Source organism: Puntigrus tetrazona, chromosome 3, assembly GCF_018831695.1.
Source record: "Puntigrus tetrazona isolate hp1 chromosome 3, ASM1883169v1, whole genome shotgun sequence".
NCBI lineage: Eukaryota > Metazoa > Chordata > Actinopteri > Cypriniformes > Cyprinidae > Puntigrus > Puntigrus tetrazona.
This window is the reverse complement of record NC_056701.1, coordinates 6,115,224-6,125,749: the sequence shown is the minus strand read 5'-3', so window position 1 is coordinate 6,125,749 and position 10,526 is coordinate 6,115,224. Positions and strand designations below refer to the sequence as shown.

General features: G+C 36.9%; 1 long non-coding RNA gene across 1 annotated transcript; it reads left to right on the top strand.

Annotated features, from left to right (window-relative positions):
* Positions 1-4,112: 4,112 nt before the first annotated feature.
* LOC122341478 lies at positions 4,113-10,013 on the top strand. The gene is made up of 2 exons (XR_006250466.1): positions 4,113-8,878; positions 9,683-10,013. It is a non-coding gene; the product is annotated as an uncharacterized LOC122341478 (long non-coding RNA).
* Positions 10,014-10,526: the final 513 nt, after the last annotated feature.

The following is a 10,526-nucleotide window of genomic DNA, read 5'->3' as shown; positions in this document are numbered from 1 at the left end:
TGTCCTTCTGACCTAATACAAGTGTTGACGTGCTGTAGACGCCCTTCAGATGTTTAAAACGAAGCACCAGTATGAATGAAGTGTCTGAAAGTAAACGAATGTTTTTATATATATATATATATATATATATATATATATATATATATATATATATGTGTGTGTGTGTGTGTGTACACACACTGTATCCAATTGTTAACTGTTTAGAAAAAAATTTATAAATACCATATAAAATGCATCACAGTATATAATTATTATAAAGAAAATGTATAATGTGTATTGTACCGTACTACAGATAATAAAAAAATATTATAATATAGAGCTATATTTTTATATAACTGCACAACTGTTCTAAGATATTGTATATTGTAGCATATAAAGTATAGGTGTTTAATATACAAAGAAAGATGTAAAATGATAAATGTAGAAATGTTATAGAATATAATTTGTATGCATAATATGTACTATTTAGAAAACATTTCACAGTAATATGGTATTTTTGTTGCATACTGTGCTAAAACTGTTGCTAGTTCAGTAAAGTGAAGCAAGTGTAATGTAGCATAATAGTAGAGTATGATATTTGTTGATGCATGCAGTTATGTTTTAAACATGCTCTATGCTACTAGTAGAGTGCTGTTTTAGATTAAACACCTGTGTGCTGTTACACAGAGTGATTAGTAGTTTATAATGCTGTTTGTAGGAGTGAAATATTGTGTAGTATGGTGTAGTCCAGTGCAGAGGCGTAGTATTGAAGTAAAGAAAAAAAAAGTGTTATATGCAATATAGTAAAAGAATTAGAAAGAGAGCGATCACATGCTGCCGTAGTAAATGAAACTCAACAGATGCAGGTGAAACAGTGATTGGAAGAGATCAGATAGCAGAAAGGCGACTAGCATGAGCTGTGTGTGTGTGTGTGCGTGTGTGTGTGCGTGTGTAGAGGGAAACAGTGTCTCTCTTTTATGAGCTCTTCTGCTGTATAATTGCTCCCTGCCTCTTCCTGTGATCCACGCTGATGGAGGGGAGGGCTGAACTTCTGACGTTATACAAATAGGAATTCCCTTCGCTGGTCTCTCTCGCTCCGCTCTCATTCACTTTCACCCCGTCTGGCCCCCAGACGAACTCTCTCTCTCTCTCTCTCTCTCTCTCTCTCTCTCTCTCTCTCTCTCTCTCTCTCTCTCACTCTCTGTCTCTCTCTCTCTCTCTCCTATATAAACACTCATAGCGTCTATACAGGAGTCGGACACTCCCTCTGAGACACAGCTGCTATAAGGTTCCTCTCACGCTCCGAGCGGAGGAGATACAAAGAGAGAGAAAGCGGCGCGACCATCCAGGTAAGAGGCCAGAGTCACTCTTCAGAACTTTCAATAGCATCTTCATGCGGTTTCTCTATTGCTCTTGAAGTTTTTGCGAGGCGCTTTGCTTTTAAAAAGCACGGCTTGTTCAGCACTTTGGAGGTTTGCGGTGCAGTCGGGTGACGGTGGGACTGACTTTTTCGAGCTCAGCCAGACAAGTGATCCACTTGAGCGTCCAGAGGAAAGGTCATCCGTAAATAGTTTCTTTGAATGGGCCGTCCGAGCGACCGCGCGACATCTGTCAGCCAGACATGAGTTCGGGGCGGGCGTGAAGCGGAGGTCATAAAAAAACGCTCTCAAAACAAGGAGAGCGAGGATGAGGCTGTGGAGAAACGCTCAAACATTCTTCTCATTGTTCTCGAGTCTCGGAAGACCGTGCCAGACGCTGCACAGCCAAAACAACTTTCAGAGGAAGGAGGAGGGGGGGAAAAAAAAAAAAAGAAAAGTGTGGCAAAAACGGAAAGGCCGAGCCGGGAGTGTTAGACGAGGTGTCCGAGCAGAAGCGCGAGAGCGAAAGCAACCTGAGGTGATTATTCATCTTGTGCTCTTTTGGAGTAAGAATGAGAAACCCTGACAGTTTAGTCTCTTTACCTCAACTAAATGCATAGCTGATAATCGTGTAGCATAGTGCAGTGTGCAATATATTGAAGTGTTAAATACAGTAGATCTACTATATACTGAAGTTCGCAATATGAGCGTGGGTAAAGTGTAGTACAGTATACTATAGTAACAAAAAAGTGTGTACTCTGTAGTAAATTATTGTGAAATGTATAAAATAGTGTTACATTATATACAGTGGTATGGTATAGTTAATACTATATTGAAGTGTTTGGTGTGATATTTTGCAGCAAGTGTGTAGTACTGTATATTAGTATACTATGTAGTATATAGTCAATTGTGCAGTATTGTTCAAATATTGTAATATTAGTATAGTATAGTATAGTATAGTATAGTATAGTATAGTGTATACTATATTGAAATGTTTAATATTATATTTGTAACGTACAAGAGTGTAGTACAGTATATTATATACTGTATATTAGTATACTTTGCGATGTTTAGTCAATTGTGTAGTATTGTTAAGTGTATGAAATAGTGTTACATTATTTACTGTAGTATAGTGTGTGCTCTAGCAAAGTGTTTAGTATGATATTGTGTGGCGTACAAGTGTGTAGTACAGTATATTACATATACTGTATACTATGCACTGTATACTATGTGGTATTTAGTCAATTGTATAGTATTAAGTGTATAAAATAGTATTACTGTAGTATAGCGTAGTATATAATATGTTGAAGCATGAAGTACAGCAAATTGCTTAGTATGGTATTTTGTAGTGTACATTACAAGTGTGTAGTACGATAAAATGCATAGCACAGTACAGTAAAGTGTGCAGCACAGTATACTAAAAAAAGTATTTGTAGCATATAGTGTGCACTATAGTGAAGTGTATTGCGAAGTAATATTATACACTTTATTATACATTTAGTACGATATTCAATAGTGTGTAGTGTAATAACGTGTTTAGTATATTAGTAAAAAAAGACAAGTATATTATAGTTTATAGTGTATATTATAGTGAAGTGTGCTGTACTGTAAAATATAGTGAGTTGTGTAGAATTGTGAAGTGTGTGAAATATTGTTATATTAAGCGCAGTACTATAGTACAGTGTGTGCCATAGTAAAGGAAGCCACAATCGTTATTATTCATCTCACGAAGTACTCTCCAGGCCTACAAAAATTAGCAACTGAGACTGAGAGAAGGTTCACGGTTCTGGAAACAGGCCCGTCCCACTTTTCGGAGATGAAGAGGAGTCCTCAGGACTGGTACAGAGATCAGGAGACGGTGTGATGGATTCCTGTATTTGCTGCTGAGTGTTTTCTTCAGGCCTCTATGCTGGAGTTAATGGCTGCTGCGGAGGATTGGGTGAAATAGTATCTGGAGTAAAGTTACAGGCACATTAGCGTGAAACCCACGAGCTGTGAATTTATGCTCCGTTTAAAAGGGAATGAGCGCCTTTGTGCTCACGTGAGGGACTTCTTCTCTGCTGCAAATGCTGTTGCAGAAGTTATATTTGGTGTCAGTCACTTTGGTTTTGAGTTAAACGAAGCTCACGAACAAACGAGACACGCATATTCCCACGGGCAGGGTGGAGTACTGTATGCTTATAAAAGCCGTCTGTCATGATTTTTGCTGAGTCATTAATTACATTCAGTCATCTACGGTTTAACAGTTTAAATTTCACTGAAATGTTAGATTTCTCTTCGAACAATTAACCCTGGTGCCTGAAACTTGATAATGTGCAACAAGATGAAGAAAAAATTCAAAATTGCTTTAGTCTATGTATGAATATTTGGATATTTGTAGTTTATATATATATATATATATATATATATATATATATATATATATTATTATATATATATATATATATATATATATATATATATATATATATATATATATATATATATATATATATATATATATATATATATATATATATATATATATATATATATATTTTAAGCTTCTTGCATTATTTTTATTATTATTAGAATTTTTCTAAGTCACTTTGCATCTGTTTAATATATATATATATATATATATATATATATATATATATATATATATATATATATATATGCTGTGTTAAATGGCCTAAATTGGTGCATCCAATCTTATGCCTACTTTTTAAAAATAGTATCAGGTATCAGGTTACCTACAGCGAATAATCAAAAAATCGAATTTGTTGGCAACTCTATGGATCTGGCAAGGGATATTACGGGTATATTTTGTTCGATTGCTAAAATTAGCTGCAACACTGCAGGATGAAAGTGTGACTTCTCATCATGAGGAGAGCCGTAAAAAGTCTTTCCTGCTCTTTTTCTCCGTGAGGTGTAACCGCATCGACTGCATCATGCCAGACGCTGTCATTAGTGAGAGGAAAGACTGAGATCACCGGCGAAAAGAACAACTGCAGCTTCAATTTAGGGGGAAAAAGCCGAAAGGAAAGATCTGATGGAAAATATTAATGGACAGAGATCGTCCTGTTCGTGAGGCGTCACTTCATCAAGTCTAGATTGCGTGGATGATTTCAAGCGTTTGCGAATCGGGAAAACACATCACAGCGCTTGGGATGGTTCAGACGCCCTTCAAAAGCAATATTCGCTCTTAATGCATCGTTTCGGTCGCAGACTCACTTGGAAAGGCGCGTTTTTGCCTGCGGAAAATGCATAACGCTTTAAACTCTTTTGCAGCCTTTCATGACTGGACGTTCGAGTTAAATCCTGACTTGGGCGTCAAAGTGAGATCAAAAGGGATCTGAATGTCTTTGCATTTGATACTTAAACGTCAAACCGGGTGTCATTTGTTAAAAGAAGTGCACTTTTCGGGTCAAAGCATCTCACGTTTTCGTAAATTTTATATAGTCAAACAACAGATGTTCTTTAGAATTACTGATTAATAAACATGCCAAATAAGTCCATAGATGAACTAAACTCTTCTAGCGAACCGATTTTGAGGACAGCATTAAAAGAAAACCACTAAAAATGAAAGAAAAGCGGGTCGCAAGCACTTGCTTTGATATTTCGTTATCAAATGACGTTCAGACATTTTTTATCGCGGCTTTACGGTCTCTTTTTTTGGGGCCTGTGCGTGTAAGACTGACGGGCCACATCCTCTGATCAGCATCTAAATGACTTGTCTGTCTGACTCGGTAACACTCAGCTGCAAAGTCTCATCTTGCACAGTTCGGGGAAAAACCTGAAAAAAGAACCATACCACAAACAGTCAGTGCTCTGTAAGTAACAGAGGTCTTGCAGCGTTATCCGGGATATTTTATTTTAAAGACATAAACATAACGCTCCTGGTTTGCATAAGCTAGGAGTTCCCCTGCATCTGGACATGTTCATGTCTTTTTTTTTTTTATGCTGACATTTGTATTGACAATTGTGAGGAACTGGAACCGTTCCGTCGACCGGTTACGATGCTGTAAATGTTCCTCCGTGAATGTTTAGAGGGAAAACAGTCGGAAGAGAACGCGAAGTGACATGTCACAACTGGAGTATATGTTTCTGCTTTAAAAACTCGGAAACCGACGAGTCGTCGCAGGAAAGATTGCCGTAATGGAGGTGAAACGAAGAGCAAACGGAGAGCGATTTTCTTAAGAAAGGCCTTAGTCTCTTCTAGAGCAGTAATCTTCTCCAAATTGAATGCAATTCATTTTATAGCTTACTCTGTGTCAATAATAGCGAGAAAACTTTGTCTTTGCAATTTGTTGGAAGGAAGTAAACCCTTAAAATACTAAAACTTTCCAACTGTCCGGACTCCTGGGACTTTATCTGAGAGAATGAGCGGTCCTGCAAGATATACTAGATCCTTCACAGGTTCTGCCTGTTTTTTGTCGCTCTTAAAATGTTACTTCAAGTGAGACATGGGTTTTGAACAGAGCAACATACTTAAGTTTTTTTTTTTTTTTTTTTTTTTTTTTTTTATGGCACTCGGAGCGGACTGCGTGTCTTTCTGACCCCATTTCAAACTGTCATTGAAAAGCTATTTTTATAAGTCCACAGGAAGCCCAGTCACCCAGACGCTAGCAGAAGGAGGGGCCGGCCGCAGTGACCACGGACAACGTGATGAAAAAATCTCGTGCCCTTGAAGACACACACATGCACTTTGCATGTTAAACAGATTAGCACAGGCAAGTTTACATGTGGCATCATTTACTCACTTTTAAACCTGTTGGACTTTCTTTCTTTAATGAAAGCCAAACAAAAGATGTTCACGCTGCAAGAAGAAACAAAATTCCCATTATATGGCAAAACTGTTACATACTATTTGCCGCGATTTCCAGCTGAAAATAACACCAGTTGCTGTAAAACACCAACAACCTTTATTCTGTTTCACGCAAATTATGAAGACTGATTTATAAGGATTTATTTTCACACATTTCACCGCTCAATGCTGTGTCATGAGCTCAAACCACTTTGGCCATGTTCATTTTGATATTTACTTCACGTGACCAGCAACATATGCATGGCTTTCCCGAAGTAAACTTGCCCAGGAGCTCACCTGATAGAGCAACGCGCAGCTCTCAGATGTGAGGAGTCACATAAATACAGCATTAACATTTTGACGGCACTCGCGACACGTATTTCCTGCCGCAATACACAAAACAACCAACCACTTAGCAGCACTCAGGGGATGTTAAAACCAATGTTGTAAACCTCGTAAGATTCACAAGATAAAACTGAATAATCTTTAGCGCCACTCAATATTAAAAATTGCACAAAAGTAACATAATCAAGTCACTTAGCTCACATGGTTTTCTCAAAGATAGAAATAAACAAATGCTAACAGAAAGTTTGTTCAGAGTTAGCAGGCGAATGTCTTCATTAGCGCTTTATCTGTGCACTTTTCATCTGATTTTATTTCTGAAACGTTTTATTTGGGCCTTTGACTTAATATATGTGTATACGTTCAGAACGCTATGAAGGGTATTCAGAAGTTGAAGTTCCCGTAACGTTTGCAAAGTTCTAAAATGGAATGTACGTTCATATCATACCTTTTCAAATGTTTTGAATAGTCGGAGAACATTCTGAAATAAGACTGATGGGAACTGTATGTCTGTAGAACGTATTTATGTAATCCCGGCCAGTATTTTAAGAGTGTATAATGTTCGCTGTATGGAAAAGAGCAGCGCTGACGTTCTCCTAAACATGTTTCTTGTTTTACAGAAGAAAGTCCTACAGGTTCGTAATGACACAAGGGTGAGTGAACGATGACAAAACTTTCATTTTGGGCTGAACTCTCCCCCTTTTTTTTTTTTTTTTTTTTTTTTTTTTCTCTCCCGGCTGTTTGCTATCTGTCTGCTGTGTTGTTTGCTGTTCTCACAGAGCCGCGGCGCATGATGTGTTAGGACAGATATAGAAATGTAGGACCCCACCTCAGACAGAATGACTTAAGCCCGGACCCTCCTCTTCTGCCGGCCAGGGGAATTCCTGGCAGAGTGATTTTTAAACCTAATGACTGAATCACATTGCCAGGGATTTCCAATGGCTCGTGTGAGGGACTCGACTCGGAGACTGCAGACACGCCGTATGCATTGCAAACACACACACACACACCTGAACACGGGAGAGCCTAATCCTGGAGGAATGCAGACATGAGTTAGTGGTGACAGAAACACCAATTCACTTGCATTTCTATGCGGGCTGTATGGTGTCAGGACTTAACCCACTTGTGAACACTGCATTAAACTTCTTTGTTCACAGTGGTTAAGTTCTGCCATCCTGGGACCCAAATCACAAAAGGAGAAGCAAAGTCGATATTGTCGTTAAACTGAATGCATGCACACGGTGATATTCTCATTGCATAATGTTCCTGAAAAACTGCATTAAAGATGCACTAGAGACTAATTCTAGGTTTGACTCTTCTTGTTGTCGTCAATCTTACGCTGTTGTGACAGGCCTGTTTTTTTATCTCGTCCGAAGTAATCTTCATCTCAGGTGTTAAGCGCTATATACAACAAACGGGCCATAGCCTGAAAATAATAATAATGCTAGGATAAACATCTTTAGCTGGTACAGGAACGAATTCCTGCCAAAACAATGTTTTGCGAAAATTGCTAAAGGCCAGGAGGCTCTGAAAAAAGTTATTTTAATTAATAAAAATAATTTTAGATTATTTAAAAGTAGTTTTTTTAATAAGATTGTTATATATACGATTTATTTAGTTAAATATTTATTTATATATTGATGAATTCAACGTTGGTGCTTTATGTCAATAATTTTGTCATTTATTTGGGGCCTTTAGACCACCGTTGAATCAAGCAGGATATCTGAAATTCATTTAAACTTAACCATTAACTACATAAATTAATAAATGACTGGTTGATGTGAATCCCATGTCTTAACCATATCACAGAAACCCAAAACGTGATGCAAATTTCAGTTTTTTAGACCGTAAAAAAGATATTGCATATGTCTTTTGTAAGTTTGCAACTATTAATCCTGTTAGTGATGCTAGAAAATGTATGCAAAGTTAAAAAAAATATGAAAATCAACTTTGAGTTCTCAGCGAAATCAGGCAAGTAGTAAAGCTGCAAAGAGGCCGTATCGCTGGTACCTTAATTCAAACCGCCTCAAAAATAAATAAATTAATTTAAAAATTGGCATAAACAGCGAATACAAACTTGATGTCAAAGTCCGCCAACAGGGATGTTTGGGACAGTTGCTAAGTGACCGAACCGAATGTGAACTTCAACAAAACCTCTTCAAATAGACGCCACACAAAAGCTGAATTTATGGCAGGGCAGCCATTCAGAAACTGTTTGTAACCAAGGCCCAAACCATGCATTAACACAAAACAATGGAAAAAATGGTCCAGTGACTCATGCTTTACCGTATTTCCTGCATCCTGCAAGGTTTATCTTACGAGAAAGCCAAAGGATGCCTGCAGCCCTACAGATGTGAAACGTGACGGGGGATCTGTGAGCACACGGCCCGGGTCTCACACGAACCCTCAGGTAATTGGTCCTCAGGATCGTGTGTGACTGTGACCCCGGGTTCACGGACGCCGCTCTAGCGTCATGTTCCCGTACATGGCTTGAGTTTAGGTTAAAGAAGCAAGCCAAACCAAAACATCGCTGAACTTTTACAGAAAGTTCTGAAGAACACAGATTCACATCTCTTTTACTTTCACTCACAAAGAATGTGCTGAAACTACTGTTGTCTTGATATCATTAGATCATTTAATAAAGGCATCTGCATATATATATATATATATATATATATATATATATATATATATATATATATATATATATATATATATATATATATTTATTTTATGTTTTTTTTTTTCTGTTATTGGCAAAAATGTCCAAAAATCATGTTTTTATTATGTTTTCATGTTTTTATTGTGTTCGTTAGGTCGTATTTTTCAGTTATTTCGTACCTAATGAAAATAACCCAACCAAACTTTGAGATCAATTAGAAAGCAAACGGAAAATGTGATTTTTAAAAAATAGTTAAAATATATATAAATTAAAATATATATTAAAATATATCTTCATATATATGACTAGACATCATTTAAAGGCTGTACCAAAATATTTTCATGACATATCATTTTCGGTTTGCATAAAATAATATTAAATATATAAATTAAATAAACAAACAGTCTGTAAAATAAAATAAAAAATAATTGCATTTTATGTTTTTTATTTTATATATATATATATATATATGTGTGTGTGTGTGTGTGTGTGTGTGTGTGTGTGTGTGTGTGTGTGTTTTAAGTTGTAAATACCGGTTTCATTCTGTGTCAGTGTCTCTGTCTGTCTCTGGGCTGGTCTCCTGTGCCTGCTGTGCTGATAATCAGTGGATGGCTGTAGCTGGCTCAGTTCAGCAGGAACAGGGGTCTGGTCTTCTCTCTGTGGCCTTCTGCTGCACACACACTCAGACACAGAGAGAGGACTCACTGCTCAACACCGTAAGTCACAGGTAGGAAAACACAAATGACATCTCATTTTTCACGACGCCGTCACATTTTGCACAGATGTAATAGCGGTTTAGTGTTATTGAGCAACTCAAACGGATTCAATCGTGTGATAATATGTATTGTCAATTTTAACCCAAATAAAAGCACTTTCAAAAACACCTCACCTATACGTTTCCATTTATTATCAGCGTGTGAAATAATAAAAGTAGGTATTTTAACATATTAAAATAAACTGATTTTATTTAATATACATATATAGTTCATATATTTGTTACCTACTGCATATTTATCATTTCTATTTATTACAATTAATATGTGCATCTATTGTCGTCTACGGTTCAGCTTTACTTCGTTCTTTTTTTAACGAAATTACCAAGGAATGAAAAATGCGATACAATAACGTCTTCCAACATGTTTCAAGAAACCCCCATGCAAAGCTACAGCACTGTTAAAAGTTTTAGGCACTGTTAAATGAGGATATAAACAGTTATATCGACATCGTTTGCATTTAAAGCAGCTTTTGGTGCACTTCTTGAATCATCTTAGAGACGTTGCTACAGTTCTTCTGGATTTAAAAATGAATGTTTGGAAATGCAAACTTATAAACTGTTATTTCTTACTTGCACACTACAACGAAAGATAGAAATAACTGACTTCAAAACATTCTTAAC